The sequence below is a fragment of the Corella eumyota genome, chromosome 7, assembly GCF_963082875.1.
Source record: "Corella eumyota chromosome 7, kaCorEumy4.1, whole genome shotgun sequence".
Taxonomy (NCBI): domain Eukaryota; kingdom Metazoa; phylum Chordata; class Ascidiacea; order Phlebobranchia; family Corellidae; genus Corella; species Corella eumyota.
In genome coordinates this window covers 9,864,208-9,883,381 of record NC_137496.1, presented here as the reverse complement: position 1 = coordinate 9,883,381, position 19,174 = coordinate 9,864,208, and the positions used below count along the sequence as shown (strand labels likewise).

The window sequence follows — 19,174 nt, the reverse complement described above, 5'->3', positions numbered from 1 at the left end:
ACCCATTAAATTTCTTTGTTTCTGGGTCATTATTTTGCAGTATTTTTTAATTCGTTATCTTCTATACCAAAACAGTACTTATTTTTTGACTTATATTATATTTTTATAAATTTGTATCTATTTTTCAAATAATTTTTTGTAATCAACTATGCTTTAGATAAATTTTACATTTTTCTTCATTCTTTTATAGCAATTATTGTCGCTTTTGTGTTTTACAAGTAGCGCTTTATTTTAGTTGCTTTAAATCTCACTATAACAAAAATTTTGTGCTTTGCATTTTTAGTTGTTTTTTATAGGATTTTAAGTCTTGCATTTTAAAGTTGTTTTTATGTATAATCAAACTTATAAGTAAGTCCCAATTTTGAAAGATTTTTAGGATTAAATAATGTCTTGAAACCATACTTAAAAAATGAATTTAAAAATATGGAAGCAAAATTGTCCAAGCTTCGCTATCATTAAACTAAAATAATAAATATATTCGGACAGAACAACCGGATAACGGGTGTGTAGGGACTGAGGTCAAGAAAAATCTAATCATAAAAAGTATCGACTCCTAAGGGTGCTCTTATCCAAATAATATGGCAATAACGTATAAAGTATAAGTCTCTAATGTCTAAAATAGGGTTTAAGACCCGTTAAAAATGGTCAAAAATAGCAAACTGAATCTACAGACAACATCTATTTATTAATCAAGCACGTTCATCACATAATTATCCCGAAAGTTACACTATACATATACAAAACGGTATTACACGTACACACTACAAAAGCTGGTTTCTAGGTTACATACCTAGCGATAAACATAATTACGAGTACATTACACACAAAAAAAACGTCTTTCGTATATCGGCTACATCCTTTATAATGGTATTTAACTGTTAACTAATTCTAAATTAAAACTTGGCAAGGTAAAAATAGGTGTGTGTTTTAGGAACCGAAAAAATAAACTAACTGTCAGAAAATAAAATCGCGGAGGAAAAACATAAAAACGGACAACTGTCAATCCACATTTTTACATCAAAAGGGTTACACTATTAACCCTTATTCTATGAAATTTATAAAATAATACAGTACGACTGAACAGGAAATTAGGCACAGCTTCCACTGGCTCTACATAACAAATAGCGACTATGTTTTACAAGGGCACGCGAAAAATATACAATTGGACCATGTTCAATATAATAACGAATAAATTTAGAGCGTCTAACTGCCTTATGGGCGTTAGACTTGTCCTTGAATAAAGGGGTTAATTTGTTTGTCCCCTTTATAAACTGTATATACTTAAATATACATAAATACAGTCTTTATGAGTTTTTTTCATATCAATAAGTCTTTTGTACGGTGTTTAAACCGCACGGGATGGTAGCGAGTTTGCACTGTTTCGGTTCGCCGAACGAAAGTTATTATTGCGCCTGTGAAAATAGGTTTCTTACGTATTTCTTTTGTTTGTTGAATCAATATCAGTTGATTCTGGTTAATAATGTTCTGTTTTTGGTACCCCAGTGGCCAACGCTGTATTTTATTGTCCAAGGCCACCAACACGTCATACGGTTTTCTCGTCGTTCGGTGTGAACCGGTATCAAGTCTGGTTTGAGGCTAGGAAAGCCTTGGCATTAGAATTGATGGAGATGCTAAGCGCTTTCCTACATACCCACCTCCGGCTTAAAAGGCGAAAATTGCAATTGTTTATTAAAAATTCAAACAAATCACCCTAACTTTTAACTGATTTTTTATTAGATGGTTTGCAATCGTTGGTGGAATAATTTTTGTAGTCTTGGTGGCGAAATCAATTTTTTGTTACAAGGAAAAGGCAACTCCAGACTGGGTCGGATTAAGATATAAACAAAAAAAAACTTTTATAGAAGACATGACTTACAACATAATGTGGTCCTGGGTTCAATCCCCACTGCTTCCATACTTTAGCTTTCTTGAGTAAGGCGCTATAAATGAATTATATAAGTTAATAATTTTTTTTGTTTTTAGGGTATGGCAATTGGAAATGGTCTTTCAAGTTTTTCTTATAATGATAACTCTCTTGTTTATTTTGCATATTATCATGGGCTATTCGGTGAAGTGTAAGTTATATAATAAAATATAATGTTATACTATGGGCAATGTGGTATAGTAGACAGTAGTCTGTAATGGTTAGAACACTTGGGTTGTCTACATAAGGTCATAGGTTTGATCCCCACTGCTTTTAGACTGTAGTGTCTTTAAATAAGACACTATATGTGGTATGAACTTCTGTTGAGCAAAAAAAAAATAATTTGGGCAATTTTAGTCAATTATATCCCAAATTGGCAAAGTCAACTTAAGACTGGGTCAGGGTAACAAATTTTACTTTATGTTAAGGTTAAGTTGACCTTTTTCATTGAGGATAAATGTATCTTAAAAGTGGCCTTAAATTTAAAATTTTTTACAATATTTTTTTTTTTCAGTTTATGGAAAAGTTTGACAACTAAATGCTGTGATGGGTTAGAAAGTCGACAGGCCTGTAATTTTTCCAGCACCGCCAACGGTTGTCCTGACCCTGTAAGTGATTATTTAATTTTAATTTATACAATACTGGCAATAATCAAAATTTAAATTGTTTAAAATGGTCACAACTAATATTTGTCAGCGATAATTTACCCGCACACCACAAATGGCAGTTTCATTTATTTTTAATAAATTAAACATAAATATGTATTTTTTTTGTATATATATTTATCCTCGATGTGGGAAGGTCGAAAGCCTACCTAAACATAGTTACCCAACCCAGTCTCGAGTTGACTTTGCCAGTTTGGGATATTATTAAATATAATTGTCTGATATTTAATCTGCTAATTTTTTCGCTCAGCAGGGGTTGATACTGTGTACAGCGTCTTACTTAACAATGTTACAGTATGAAAGTTTAACCGGCAACGTGGTGTAGTAGTAAGAATGCTTGCTACACCACACATGAGGTTGTGGGTTCAATCCCTACTGATCTCATGCTGTAGCGCCCTTGAGTAAGGCGCTATAAACGGTTTGAACTCCTGCTGAGCCAGCACTTAATCAGCAGCATAATTATCGGACAATTATAATCTATAATATCCCAAACTGCCACAGGCAACTCGAGAGTGGGTCGGAGTTACTGATGTTACTCTATGTTTAAGTCGCGCATTCGACTTTCCCACATCGAGGAAGATATATACAAAAAAAAAGCAGTGAGGATCAAACCCAGGGTCTTATGTAGTAATGCCAAATATTTTAAAAAACAAAATATAAATATCATATATTTGACTGATTTGTTTTCAAATTTTTTTTAAAGGTAGCAGAAGCATTTCAATATGTGTACAACTCTGGTTTAAACGAATATGCTTTATATATGGACTGTTATGGTGGAGATAAAGGAACGTTTGAGAGATACAAACGTGATATGGCTCACTTATTTCCAAATATGGACAAGTTTATGAAATATCTTATCATGGAACAAAAGGTAGTTACATATATTATAAATAAAATTTAAAAAAAATAAGGTTGTTAGGCTTTTAGAAAATAGTTTTTAAGACCCTATTATGGCTATATTACCATATTTTCACCATATTGACACCATATTATTACCATATTTTTTGAGAACATTTTATTACCATTATAATATTACCAAGTTACCATATTATTACGATAGTTTTTAAAACCATATTACTACCATACTACATGAGGTACTGCGTTTGATCTCCAATGCCTTCATGCTGTAGCACCTTCGAGTAAGGTGGGGTGGTGTAGTGGTAACCACACTTGGGGTCGTGGGTTCAATCCCCACTGACCTTATGCTGTAGCGCTCTTGAGTAAGGGCTATAAACGTACGAACCCCAGCATTTAATCAGCAGCATAATTATCGGGCAAATATAATCCATAATATCCCAAACTGCCACAGGCAACTTGAGACTGGGTCGGAGTAACTGATGTTACTCTATGTTTAAGTCGCGCATTTGACTTTCCCACATCGAGGATAAAGATATATACAAAAAAGGTGTTATAATTAGTACAAACTTTTGCTAAGCCAAAAATCAACCAGCAGTGGGAATCGAACCAAGTACTTCATGTAGTAAATTCTAGTGTTATAACAACTATACCATTTTAAAATCAGTATGTAATTATTATAAATAAATATTGTTGTAATAATATTGTTGTAATAATAAGTTATAATTTTTTAAACTTTCAATTAAGTAGGCAGATAAATTTTTGTTTACAATAACAAAAACATTCTAAAAATAAAAATGACATTTTTTAATTCATTGCACTTTGTTTGCAGTTATTGTGTGGTTTATTTAAAGGCCCAAATGAGTGGTAGTAAAAAAAATCAAATTTTTGTGCAATCATGTTATGACTTGTAATATGATCATGTGATTTTGGAAGTAATAAAATGTCACATGATTTTGTAATCGTGCCAATATGTCTAGTTTAATAATTAATTAAAAATAAAAGGCATTTAAATGTTATTTCATTTTTATTAAACCATTTGATATTACATTATTTTTATTTGTTTTTTCTTACCATTTTTTTTTATATACATCTTTATCCTCTATATGGGAAGGTTGAATGCACGACCTAAACATAGAGTAACAACAATTACCCCAACCCAGTCTTAAGTTGCCTGTGCCGGTTTGGAATATTATGGATTATAATTGCCCAATAATTATAATGCTGATTAAGTGCTAGCTTAGCAGGAGTTCATACCGTTTATAACGCCTTACTTAAAGACTACAGCATGAGAGCAGTGGGGATTGAACCCACGACCTCATGTGGTGTTTATTTACCCTTAATGTAAGCAGGCTGGCTTCACAGCCTAAACATAGAGTAACATTTGTTACCCTAACCCAGTCTTGAGTTGACTTTGACAGTTTAAAAAATTATAACATCCTAATTCAGGGTGCTACAGCATAATGGCATTATTGAAATAAATACATTTTTTTTAGGTCCCAACTAAGAATGGTTTTGGTGTCGTACCTCCTTGTATTAATTCCACTGCACAAACTTCTTGGTTGAATAGGCCAGATGTAAAACAAGCTTTACATATTAGTCCTTCTGCTCTTGGTACATGGTCAGTCTGCAGGTAAATTATAATTTCTTTACGACTTTAATATTATATTTAATATTTAATAGTAATTGCTTTTAGTTGAACAATTTTATTTAAATTTTATTTCGTATTTTGTTAATTTTAAAAAGCACTGGTGTTGGGTTAGGACACTTGGCTATACTACATGAGGTCTAGGGTTTGATTCCCACTGCTTTTATTAGGTAATGCCTTTAAAAACCGGCAGCGTGGTGTAGTGGTAGGAACACTTGCTACACCACCATGAGGTCGTGGGTTCAATACCCACTGATCTCATGCTGTAGTGTCCTTGAGTAAGGCGCTATTAACAGTATGAACTCCTGCTAAGTCAGCACTTAATCAGCAGCCTAATTATCGGCCAATTATAATTTATTTAATATCCCAAAGCAACTTAAGACTGGGTCAGGGTAACTGTTGTTACTCTATGTTTTAGCAAGCATTCGATCTTCCCGCATTGAGGATAAAGATAAAAAAAAAATTAAGGTGCTGTAAATAAATACACTTCTGCTAAGCCAAATACCAATATGCAGAATAATTATTGGGATATATGTTTAATAGTATCCCAAACTGCTAAAGTCAATTTAAGACTAGGTTGGGGTAACAAATGTTATTTTATATTTTACATGTAACATCATTCTTTTCACATTGAGGATAAACAAATACAAAAAAATAACCAAAACTTTTTTTAAAGTGATGTCGTTCAATACACCACGTTGTATCAAAGCATGCTCTCCCATTACCAAACGCTTTTAAAATGACCCGACTTTCGAATACTTCTCTACAATGGTGATACGGACATGGCTTGTAACTTTCTTGGGGATGAATGGTTTGTGGACGATCTCAAACTGCCTTTGGAGAAAAGTCGGGCACCTTGGTATGTTGACGGCCAAGTTGCTGGTTTTCGCAAGAAATTTAAACAAGTTACTTTCACTACAATAAGGGTAAGTAAATATTTATTTTTTAAATTTGATTTTTTTTATGTTTGGTGTTTTCTATTTATTTATCCTCGATGTGGGAAGGTCGAATGCACAAGCTAAATATACAGTAACATCAGCTACTTCGACCCAGTCTCAAGTTGACTTTGGCAGTTAGGGATATTATAGAATATAATTGCCCGATAATGAAATTGCCAGTTGTTTTTTTGTATGGTTAAAAGTGCCCTAATAACAGGCTTTTTGGCATGAAAAAATAGGGATCAAACCTCAAACCTCATGTAGTGAAGCTTAATGTTCCACCATGTCCTGCTGTCAGTGTCCAATCAATGTTTTTTTATATATGTTTTTATCCTCGATGTGGGAAGATCAAATGCGGGACCTAAACATGGAAAAACAACTGACACCCCGACCCAGTCTCGAGTTGCCTGTGAAAGTTTTGAATATTATAGATTATAATTGCTCGATAATTATGTTGCTAACTAAGTGCTGGCTCAGCAGAAGATCATACTGTTTACAGCACCTTACTTAAGGGTGCTACAGCATAAGAGCAGTGGGGATTGAACCCACAACCCTATGTCGTGTAGCAAATGTTCTTACTACTACACCACGCTGCCAGTCCTATACCACGATATTGCTTTTTTGAATTACGAAATTAATACCATAGAACATTGTTTCAGGGATGCTACAAATTCTTGATCCTTTTGACTATACATATACTTAAGCTTCTATATAATATAATATTTAATTTTTAGGGAGCTGGTCATATGGTACCCCAGTGGGCACCCACCTATGCATATGCCATGTTTGACAACTTCATCAACGATAAGCCATTCCTTACAAAATAAAAAATTTTCGATAAAATGTCACAAATTTAAGAGTACTGATTACAATAGACATTTAAACTCTTTATTATTTATAAAAAATTTACAAATCACTTATATATAAAAGTTCAAGATAAGATTAATAAAAAATTTTTGTTTGCAATATTTTCGAAATCATAAATAAAATGTAATTTTTGTTTTTTTTTGTGCAATTTTATTTGATTCTATCTCATTAATTAACTGATTTATAATAGATTTCAGCATGTACTATGTATATGCTTTTTTTATTACACTTCTGTAAAACAAAGTTCAAAAATGAAATAGTAAAATTTTAATCTAAAATTTTAATCACTGTTTTAAAAAATTTTAATCACTGTTAATTACTGTTCTAAAATTTAAATCACTGAAATAGTAAAATTTTAATCACTGTTTTAAACTGTATAACTTTGAATTTTGAGGATTGAAAATATCCAATATTTTTTTGTGTGTTAGTATTTTGATTTTGTTAAATAATTTTTTTTTTTTGTATATATCTTTATCCTCGATGTGGGAAAGTCGAATGCGCGACTTAAACATAGAGTAACTTAAGTTATTCCGACCCAGTTTCGAGTTGCCTGTGGCAGTTTGGGATATTATAGATTATGATTGCCCGATAATTATACTGCTGATTAAGTGCTGGCTCAGCAGGAGTTTATACCGTTTATAGCGCATTACTCAAGGGCGCATTACTCAAGGGCGCTACAGCATGAGAGCAGTGGGGTTTAAACTCAGGACCACATGTAGTGTAGAGAGTGCTCTGACTACTATACCACACTGCCGGTATTGGTTTAAACTTGGTTTAATTTTTTTTAATTTTGTCAGGTGCGAACCCATTTACTTTCACTTAGAGTAAACAAATTGTCTACAAAAGAACAAAATGAAATTTTACAATCTGACAATATTCCGTCAACCAGCAAATCACAAGAAACTGAAAAAAGTATTTTAATTATTGGCTTAAAAATTATTTTTTATTTTGTTTTTTTCTAGAATATTTATGGTTTTGTAACAGGCTATCAAACCGACAGCGTGGTGTAGTGATAAGAACACTTGCTACATCACCATGAGGTTGTGGGTTCAATCCCCACTGCTCTCATGCTGTATCGCCCTTGAGTAAGGCGCTATAAACGGTATGAACTCCTGCTGAGCCAACACTTAATCAGCAGCTTAAACATCGGTTAATTATAAGCTATATAATATCCCAAACTGCCACAGGCAACTCGAGACTTGGTCGGTGTAACTGATGTTACTCTATGTTTAAGTCGCGCATTCGACTTTTCCACATCGAGGATAAAGATATTTACTAAAAAAAAAAAAATTTTTTTTTAGAATTCAAGTTTTTTAGAAAAAAAAAAAATTTAAAATCTGAAACAAAAAAGGCCAATCAAAAAGAAGGTTAGTAAAATTACTTATAAAGCCAGCAGCATGTTGTAGTGGTCTAAACACTTGGCTGCAGTGCTTTAGGTCAATCTTCATATTTTTCATGCTTTAGTGGCTTCAAGTGTTGAACCAGCAGCGTTGTGTAGTGGTGAGAACACTTGCTACACCACACGTGAAGTTGTGGGTTCAATCCCCACTGCCCTCATGCTGTAGCGCTCTTGGGTAAGGCGCTATAAACGGAATGAACTCCTGCTAAGCCAGAATTAAATCAACAGCATAATTACCGGGCAATTATAATCTATATAATATCCCAAACTGCCACAGGCAACTCAAGACTGGGTCGGTGTTTTTTGAATTTTAGCCCATCCTTATTAAAATGCATTGGTAAATTCTTCAACATATTTTGATAAAGCTTTTAATTCAAAACACTTTATACTTAATATAAAATGTTAATTTTTTAGGTGAAAACTCGCATTTAAATTTAAAAACTTTGCAAGCATTTGTTTTGGAGGAAGCTATGACAGGTGTGTTAAAATTTTATATTAAACTTTAGCTATTCACCTGTATTTTTATATGTTTGTATTAAGGTTTACCACTATTGATTTTGATGTTAAAAGTTAACTTTATGATTTAATACAGTACCTAAAAACTGTATTGGCAGCAGTTTATAATAGTTAGATCACTTAGCTTCACATAATGAAGTCATAGGTTTGATCCCCACTGCTTCTATGTTAGAACACTATTTAGTAAGGCACTATAAATGAAAAAAAAACAGCTTATTAAATACCGGGCAATTGTAATTAATATTATTACAAACTGCTAAAACCTACTAAAGACTGAATAAGGTTAATAAATATTACTTTTGGGTATGCTGCGAAGTTGACCATTCAACATCGAGGATAAATAAATATAAAAAATGTGGATTTTTGAAAAATAAATATTTTTTTATTAATATTTTTTAAAATTCTAAGCAAAAATTTTAACAATAATTTAGTACTTTAAAAGTAAGTTGAGACTATTATACATGCCAGTATAAGTGTAATAATTAGAACACTAAGCTGTTCTACTTAAGCTATTCTAAACTGTCAAAGTTAACTTAAGACTGGGTCTGGGTAACAACTGTTACTTTATGTTTATGCTGTAAAGTCGGCCTTTTCACATTGAGGATAAAAAAATATATAAATTTTTTTTTAGTTGAAACCCCGTCAATAAGTCGATCTCAGCAAAGTGCAATGGAACAAAGTGTTGAATTGAATGAAAACCAACAACATGGGCTGTAAGCTGATTTACTCATTTAATAAAATCTAAAAAAATTACTAAATTTTAACAATTTTGAAACATTTAAAATTTTTCAATTTAAAAAAAAAAATTTTTTTAAGTTAAAATTTTTTTCATTTTTTTTCTGAAAAATATTTTTAGGATGTGCTTATCTGTTCTTGAATTCTGCTGTTTCACCTTAAATTCTCTTGTGATGTCATCAACTGATGATGTCAATGTCAAAATTGAAACTTTAGCAAAAGCAATGCAGATTCAACAGCAAAGAGCTGAGGTAAAAAAAGTTAACCGGCAGCATGGTGTAGTGGTTAGAACATCTGGTTTTACCATATAGGGTCCTAAGTTTAATTCCCACTGATTCTGTGATGTAGCATTATTTAATAAGACATTATAAACATTATAAAATCCTGCAGTGCTAACACTTAAAGTGCTATATTAGCGATATTTTTTACTCAAAAATTAATAAAGTTGGTGTCACTGAACACAAAAATAATTTTAACTTTTAATAATTTCACCTACTTTTTAAGTTATACAACTTTAAAAAAAAATTAAAATTAATTAAAAAAAAGAAAAGGGAAGCCCTGTTTGTTATGACGTAGAAAGTACTAGCTTGTATACATTCACTACACTGCTTGGTAATTTCTACGTGACACAAAAAATACAGTAACCTGATTTTTTATGTTAATCATTTTCTAATATTTAAAAAAATTAAATTGTAAGTACCATAGACATTTTTTAAAGGTTTTAAAGCCATTTGGTGATTCAGTGTCAACCATACTAACATGCTATATACATCACTTACAAAATTGCAAAACTCTGTAACATAACACTTCAATCAACAAATCTGTAATATTTGCGGTTACAGATTCTATGTTTGGGTTATGAAGTAAACCTTCCCATATTAAAAATAAATAAATATAAAAAATTAACAGTTTAAAATTAAAACAAACAATTTTTAAACATTTTTTTTCGAACTAAAAAATCAAAAATTTTGTTTTTAGACTAGAAAAAACACGGTTGAAAAAATGTTAAGTTTGTAAAAAATCAAGGATATATTACCTTCAGTTTATTTTTAAATGCTCGTCAGGTGTTTTGGTTTTTCTGTGATTCAGCCTCTAACTAGAGATCATCTACAAATTGGGTAAACTAAAAAAATAATTTTACAAGAATAAAAAAAAAAATTTTTAAATTAAAAAAAATTCGTAAGCAAAATTAACTACATTTCAAAACTGTATTTTAAATATTTAATAGGTTATTTTGTTGTATTTTTTTATTTTTTATTTGGAAAGGTTAACTTTACAGCTTAAACACAGAGTTATATTTGTTGCCCTAACCCAGGGATATTATAGAATAAAATTGCCCGATAATTAAGCTGCTGATTAGGTGCTAGCTCAGCAGGTGTAAATGGCGCTACAGCATGGAATCACTGGGGATCGAATCCACGACCTCATGTAGTGTAAAAAGTGTTCTGACCACTACACCACGCTGCCGGCTATATAAAAAAAAGTTGTTATGATAAGCCGACTACGGTTGGGTAGTGTTAATAACGTTCTTTAAAAGCCATTACATAAAAGGATTTTAAATTTTCATATTATTAATTTAGTGTAATGTTAGTTTTATTTAGTATTGCGCATTTAGTGTAATCAAGTACTTGTTTTATATTATTTGTATGTACAATATAACTCGCAATCCTTAGTTAAAAGTTTGTTAATATCAAGTTAAATTAAACAGAAAGCTTAGGTGCAATTCAAGATAAACGGAGTCTTAAATCTTAAACAATTTATTAATTAAATAGTCAGGTTTATCATAGACCTTAGCAATAAAGGCTATGATAAAACCTGTGGTGACCCCAAATCATACAATTAACAAACCACAACCCAAAATTCAATAAACCATAAACCACCATCCTACTATTAATATTATTAATTTAATTAAAACGTTAAGAAAACCCTACAGTATAATTTATTACATAAATAAACCATAACATAGATATAATGACAATATGTGCAAGTGTCTAGGGAGTTAGAAAAAGTTGCTTTAGAGTTGCTTGCTTATTTTGAAAACAAAAATTGTACCTAAACTATAAGTTTTAAAATTAAATTTGAATTTTTTGTTATGTTAGAGTTTAAAAATGAACTACTACTTGGTTATTGCTCTTTTGACACTTGGATGGAAAGTTTATGGAAATGAACAAAGGTGGGCACTGAACCGTTAATGCGTTAATCGTTAATTAACGAAGTTAAATTTTTCAATAAAATTTAACTTTTAAGTTAACTTTAAAAATCGTTAACGGACCTGTTAATTTTCGTTAAATTGTGCTTCCGTTAAATTAAATCCGTTAATTTAATATTTTTACAAGTTTACCATGGTAATATAAAAGTATATATGTTTTATTTTGCCGTTTTTTGGGTTGAATCGTTTCAATTTTAAAGAATGTATTGTCGAGTATTGACTGACGTATAAACGATGTATTGACGACATTGTATTGAAATTTTAAACGATGCAGTTTTGAAAACGTCATTTAAACTTACGTTCGTGTAGTTAAAATAAGATAAAAACTTCTGTTAACTAAGATAAAAACTGCTGTTTTTTTAAAATAGGGTCGTTTCTTTGTTTGTTTTATTTAAATTTTAACGTTTATCGATAACTACCGTTACATTTTGTTTAAATTAACTTATTAACGTTAACGAAGTTAATATACTATGTAACGAATTACCACTTAACGAAGTTACTTTCTCGGTTAACTGTGCCCACCTTTGATGGAAATGAACAAAGGTGGGCACTAAATCGTTAATGCGCTAAACGTTAAATAACGAAGTGGAATTTTTTGTTAAAAGTTAACTTTTAAGTTAATTTTAAAAATCGTTATCGGACCTGTTAACTTTCGTTAAATTGTACTTCCGTTAAATTAAGCCCGTTAACTCAATATTTTACAAGTAAATCCATGGTAATATAAGGAATATATATGTTTAATATCGCCGGTTATCGGGTTTAAACGTTGAAATTTTTAAACGATGTAAGTAATTACTATCCGGCCACTGTTATTTCGGCATTAGGCCTATGCCAGTTTTAAAAACTTCTTCTAAACCATTTTCGTCTAGTTAAAACATCGACTAAGAAAAAAACTATTTTTTTTATAAAAAAGGTAATTTCTTTGTTTGTTTTAATTAAATTTTAACGTTAATTTAACGAAAAAACATTAGCGAAGTTACTGTATTGTGTAACGAATAACCATTTAACGAAGTTGCTTTTTCGATTAACTGTGCCCACCTATGGAAATGAATACTTTTTTGACTATGATTATAATAAACTTAACGTGAATTTAATGGTTGAGTTTCAATTTTATAAAAAGTTAATACTCAAAATTTTTTATTTTTAATCCGCTTTTATATTTAGCTTTTTTACATTAAATTTTTTACGCATTAACGAAATTTGGGCAGCGCGGTGTAGCACATGGCAGCATGGTGTGGTGGTAAGAACCCTTTCTACACCAACATGGGGTTGTGGGTTAAATTCCCCTTGCTCCTATGCTGTAGCGCCCTTGAGTAAGACGCTATAAACGGTATAAACTACTGCTGAACCAGCACTTAATCAGCAGCATAATTATCGGGAAATTATATTCTATATAATATCCCAAACTGCTAAAGGCAATTCGAGACTGGGTCAGAATAACTAATGTTACGTTGCTGTGTGTTTAGGTTGCGCATTCGACTGCCCACGACGAGGATAAAGATATATACAAAAAAAAACTTTTTTATATTAAAATTTCTTACGAATTAAAGAAATTTGGGCAGCGTGGTGTAGCACACGGAAGCGTGCTGTGGGGGTAAGAACACTTTCTACACCACCTTGGGGTTGTGGGTTAAATTCCCACTGATCTCAATCTGTAGCGCTCTTGAGTAAAGCGCTAAAACGGTACGAACTCCAGCTGAGCCAACACTTAATCAGCAGCATAATTATCGGCAACTAATATTTATAATATCCCAAACTGTCACAGGCAACTCGAGACTGGGTCGGAGTAACTGATGTTACTCTATGTTTAGGTTGCGCATTTGACCTTCTTATATCGAGGATAAGGATATATACAAAAAAAAAATTAATAAAGGAAAAATTTCAAAATCAAATTCATGAATAAAAAAAGCAAAAAACATACGTTACTTCAGTACAAAAATATGCACAATAATCTAGAACGGTAATTTGTATTACACCCTTTTAATTTTAATACAGGTTTTATGATTATGAAACCCTTGATGAATATTCAAATCTTCACCCAGAATTAGTTTTTGAATGTCCACATCGATCTTATGGAGGATTCTGTAGGAACGGCCCAAACAAAACAATTTGTTTGCGAAACCAAATATTGAATCGCAAATATCCAGCATGTTGTATAAGTTATTATGATCGAGGGTTTCAATGCTCAAGTGATTACCCAAACTTCTTACTCCAAATTCTGTTGTATGATTTTATTGCCGACTGTCCAAACGGAGAAGATTTGTGTTTTAACAAAGAAGAAAATGTAAACACTAGGTAAATATAATTTTTATTACTTATGTTTTTAGCATGTCAGTAATGGTAACAATTATTTGGCAGCATGGTGTAGTGATTAGACTACTTTCTACACTACATGAGGTCCTGGGTTCGATCCCCACTGATCTTTTGCTGTTGCGCCCTTAAGTAAGGCGCTATAAACGGTACGATCTCCTGCTGAGTCAGCACTTAATCAGCAACATGAATATCGGGCAATTATAATTTATAATATCCCAAATTGCCAAAGACTACTCAAGACTGGGTTCAAAGTAACAGTTGTTACTCTATGTTTAGGTCGCGAAGTTAACCTTTCCTCATCGAGGATAATTTTATATAAAAAAGAAGTAAAAATAACATTTTCAATCTCATGGTTTAAAAAATCATAATTTTTTAAATTTGTGTTGCAATGATTGTAGAAAGGGCTTCTTACCAAATTGTAAATTGTGCAATTTATTGTGTAAAAATTATTTGCTTTTATTTGTATATATCTTTATCCCCGATTTGGGAAAGTCGAATGTGCGACTTTCACATAGAGTAATATCAGTTACTCCGACCCAGTCTCGAGTTGCCTGTGGCAGTTTGGAATATTATAGATTACAATTGCTTGATAATTTTACTGCTGATTAAGTGCTGGCTCAACAGGAGTTTATACCGTTTTTTTTGTTTAATGTATGTATTTTTAAGCTTTGTTCAAATAAAAAATTTGGTGTTAAACGAAACTGCTTGTTGGAAATGCTTTGATTCCACTTTAATCAAAAAGAAAAGTGTTTGTGATGGAAAAATCGATTGTCCAGATTTATCGGATGAATGTCTTTGCCAAAATCAACCGAAAATGTTCATAGAATTATGCAAACATATCACATCGTTTGCATCCACATCTACCAGGTATTATGTAGTTAAAATTTTATGTAAAAGGTTTAGAATTCTGTTTAAAACTTTAATACCCATATTTATGTTCAATTGTTAAAAATATATATATTTCTTTTTGTATATATTATTATTTTTGATGTGGGAAAGTCAAATGCGCGACTTAAACATAGAGTAACATCAGTTACTCCGACCCAGTCTCGAGTTGCCTGTGGCAGTTTGGGATATTATATAGATTATAATTTCCCAGTAATTATGCTGCTGATTAAGTGCTGTCTCAGCAGGACTTCATACCATTTATAGCGCCTTACCCAAAAGCGCTACAGCATGAGATCAGTGGGGATTGAACCCACGACCTAATGAATGGTGTAGCAAGTGTTCCTACCACAACCCCATGGTGCTGAATATATTCTGGCAATATTGCAAAACCAATTTTACGAAAAGAAATTCAAAATTTTTAACATTTGGGAACCCAGAACATCATGTTGCATTTAAAACCTGACTGAAAGTATTTTAATATTTTTGTTATTTTTTACAGTATAAAAAACAACATCTGTAAAGCTGGGGAAATCGTATGTGATAATACAACTTGTGTGAACAAAACAAGTGTTTGTAATGGGTATGTGGATTGTGAAAATCGAATGGATGAAAAGTAATTTATTTTTTTACAGTATTTTTTTAATATATCTTTATCCCTGATGTGGAAAGGTCGACTTCACGACCTAAACATACAGTAACATCGTTACCCTGACTCAGTCTCGAGTTGAGTTTTGCCTGTTTAGGATATTATTGCCCGATAATTAAGCTACTTATTAAGTGTTGGCTCAGGAGGAGTTTATATCTGGGCTCGATCGCCGCTGCTTTTATGCTGTAGTGCATTTGTATAAGGCAACTTAAGACTGGTACGGGGTAACTAATGTTACTTTATGTCTAAGCTGTGAAGTCAGCCTTCCCACATCAAGGACAAATTTACATAAAAACAAAAAACATGATTGTATAAACCACATGTAAGATACAAAACATTATAATATCTATTTGTTTCAAAACTTTTAGTTTTTTTTTTAATTTGATTTCTTTTTATGCTATGTTTAGTCCTCAGTTTTGCCATTCTCCGATGTTGTGTACTGAAGCTTCAAAACAAGGACAAAAGTGCAGGTGGAGTTTTTATTAAGTGTTTAGCAATTTTAAAAAATTGTGAATTTTGGGACTTAAACAATCTTTTCTTTTTTTTTTTGTTGTATATATCTTTATCCTCGATGTGGGAAGGTTGGGTAACTATGCTGCTGATTAAGTGCTGGCTCAGCAGGAGTTTAAACTATTTATAACGCCTTACTTAAGCAGTGGGGATTGAACCAACGACCTCATGGTGGTTTGGCAAGTGTTTTTACCACGGATTTTTTATTAAAAGGTAAAAAAAACAGCAGGTGGTGTATTAGTTAGAACACTACTACATTACATAAAGTCCTGGGTTCTATCCCCAATGTTCTCATGCTAAGCCAGCACTAAATTATCAGACAATTATAATCTTTAATATCCCAAACTGCCAAAGGCAATTCATGACTAGGTTGGGGTAACTAATGTTACTCTATGTTTAGGTTGTGAAGTCGACCTTTCCACATCAAGGATAAAGATATATTTAAAAAAAATTAGTAAAGTCAAACTTAAGATAAAAACAAGAATTATTCATTAAAAAGGTCAAATAAAACAATTTCAACCGGCAGTGTGGTGTAACGATAAGAACACTTGTTACACAACACATGAGGTCGTGGGTCCAATCCCCACTGATCTCATGCTGTAGCGTCTTTGAGTAAGGCGCTATAAACGGTATGAACCCCTGCTGAGCCAGCACTTAATCAGCAATATAATTACCGGGCATTTATAGTCTCTATAATATCCCAAACTGCCACAGGCAACTTGAGACTGGGTCGGAGTAACTTATGTTACTATATGTTTAAGTCGCGCAATCGACTTTCCCACATCGAGGATAAAGATATATACAAAAAAAAAGTAAAATAAAACAATTTGGTTGTAGGTGTAAAAGGTACGATAAATGTGAGGCTGATATTGGTACATTCTGCGATGGTTTTCCAGATTGCAGACTTTTTGATGACGAATGCATTCCCCAATGTTATAGAAATATACAACATTTAAATCAGTGCCCTATAGATGATGAGAGCAGGTAAAATTATGGTCGTTAAAAAACTACACTTTTATTTTTTATTCTATAAATAATGTCCAAAATAATATTATATTTTTAAAATCTGATTTTATCTTGTGTGGTGTAGTGCATCGGCAGCGTGGTGTAGTGGTAAGAACACTTGCTACACCACACATGAGGTTGTGGGTTTAATTCCCAGAGATCTTATGCTGTAGCGCCCTTGAGTAGGGCGCTATAAACGGTATAAACTCCTGCTGAGCCAGTACTTAATCAGCAGCATAATTATCGGGCAATTATAATCTATAATATCCCAAACTGCTACAAGCAACTTAAGACTGGGTCCGAGTTACTGATGATACTCTGTGTTTAAGTCGCGCATTCGACTTTTTCACATCGAGAATAAAAATATAAAAAACATTTTTTTAGGTCATATGGTCTCCATCTTATTTATTTAAAGTCTTGTAATATATCTTCAATTACATACAATCAAACTAATTGTTGTGTGGACCTTCAGAAACTGGGTGGAGCAAAATGTTGCAATGGAAAAATAGAGTTTAAAAATACATTTATGATTCCTTATGGTTATAAAAAATTTGTTGACGATTATCTAAAGGATGATGAAAATTTAAAATTGTGCCATGATAGAAAACGTTTTTTTTGTCAGACAAATGATGATAAACGGGTAAGCCTTTTTTTGTATAAATTATATTTGATGTGGAAAGGTCGAAATTCTGAGACCTCATGGTATAAGACTTTTTTTTGTAGGTGTCTATTAGTCAACAAGAAGTTTGCGATGGAATAATAAACTGTGTTAATCAATCTGATGAAATAAGTTGCACCAATGATGGCAGATTTTATTGTGAAAATAAAATTCCATTGTTTGTACCAAGACAAAAAGTTAGTTTAATAACTTAAATTTATTGAGTAAATCTTTTTTTTTATTATATATATCTTAATTCTCGATGTGGGAAGGTCAACTTCTTAACCGGCAGCGTGGAGTAAAATATGGTCTTAAGCTGACATTTTACGCTGCAATTTTGTCACCGACCCCCCCAGCGTTTTTTGCAGGCTGAACCTTCTGGCCGAAGCTTCTTACGGTCAAAGCTTCTGGTCCCCGTTCTGACCACTACACCATGCTGCCGGTAGTTTATGACAGTCTTCTAATCTGTCTTTAAAACCCACTTTTTCTAGTTATGTTTATTAAATAATAAGTTGTAATTAAACAGGTAGGAAACGGTGTTTTTGACTGTAAAGATGGAACAGATGAATGCCCTTCAAAACAAGATATCATTTCATCAACACAAAATCTTATCGGAAATAATATTTTAAGATATTTTGGAATTTGGTTTATGGGAATTTTTGCTATCTGTGGAAATTTGGTAAAACCTTTTGAACAAGAATACTTTTTAATTTTTACTGATTTTTTTATTCCTAATGCCCATTTTTTTTATTTTTATTTTCGTTTTACGCGCATTGATAAAAGTAAATAATAAATACGATAAACAATTAATATTACAACAATGCGACGGGAAAAAATAACTTTAATGATTTAAAAATTAATTTAATGATTTAAAACATGCCAAAAGTATTAATGTTTACATAAAGATTTTAAGTATGTTATGGCATGGTCACCAAACCCTGGCCATATGTTGTAATGTTAATGCGGCATTGTGCAACCGGCAGCTTGATGCATTGGTTAGAACACTTGCCTTCACTACATCAGGCCCTGGGTTCAATCCCAGTTGCTCTCATGCTCTTGAGTAGGGCTTTATAAAGAGTATGAGCTTCTGGTAACCAAATACTTAATCAGCAGGCAATTATAATTTATATTATCCCAAACTGCCAAAGGCACCTCAAGACTGGGTCTGGGTAACTGATGTTACTCTATGTTTAGATCATAAAGTAAACCTTTCCACATTGAGAATAAATATATATAAAAAAATTTAGGCTGTAATTGGCGGAATCATAAAAAGTATAAGAAATGAAGCATCTAAATCTATATCTGCAAACGAAATATTTGTTATAAACTTGGCAGTTGCTGATTTTCTTATGGGATTATATTTAATATGTCTCGCCATTGTTGGGGTGTATTATCAAG

General features: G+C 32.1%; 2 long non-coding RNA genes and 1 pseudogene across 3 annotated transcripts in view; all 3 read left to right on the top strand.

The window, feature by feature from the left end:
• Positions 1–6,918, top strand: part of LOC145759899 (lysosomal protective protein-like) — a 32,118-nt pseudogene extending 25,200 nt beyond the window's left edge. The window contains exons 5-10 of the transcript XR_014286551.1: positions 1,984–2,075; positions 2,439–2,532; positions 3,293–3,463; positions 4,941–5,077; positions 5,769–6,018; positions 6,765–6,918. The product of XR_014286551.1 is annotated as a lysosomal protective protein-like (transcript). The remainder of the gene's footprint in view (positions 1–1,983; positions 2,076–2,438; positions 2,533–3,292; positions 3,464–4,940; positions 5,078–5,768; positions 6,019–6,764) is intronic.
• A 334-nt stretch (positions 6,919–7,252) lies between these two features.
• LOC145759707 (uncharacterized) lies at positions 7,253–11,095 on the top strand. The gene is made up of 6 exons (XR_014286536.1): positions 7,253–7,809; positions 8,199–8,264; positions 8,711–8,773; positions 9,444–9,525; positions 9,669–9,798; positions 10,526–11,095. It is a non-coding gene; the product is annotated as an uncharacterized LOC145759707 (long non-coding RNA).
• LOC145759706 (uncharacterized) overlaps positions 10,563–19,174 on the top strand; it is a 35,460-nt gene continuing 26,848 nt past the window's right edge. Inside the window, exon 1 of the long non-coding RNA XR_014286534.1 lies at positions 10,563–10,665. This is a non-coding gene — a long non-coding RNA (uncharacterized LOC145759706). The remainder of the gene's footprint in view (positions 10,666–19,174) is intronic.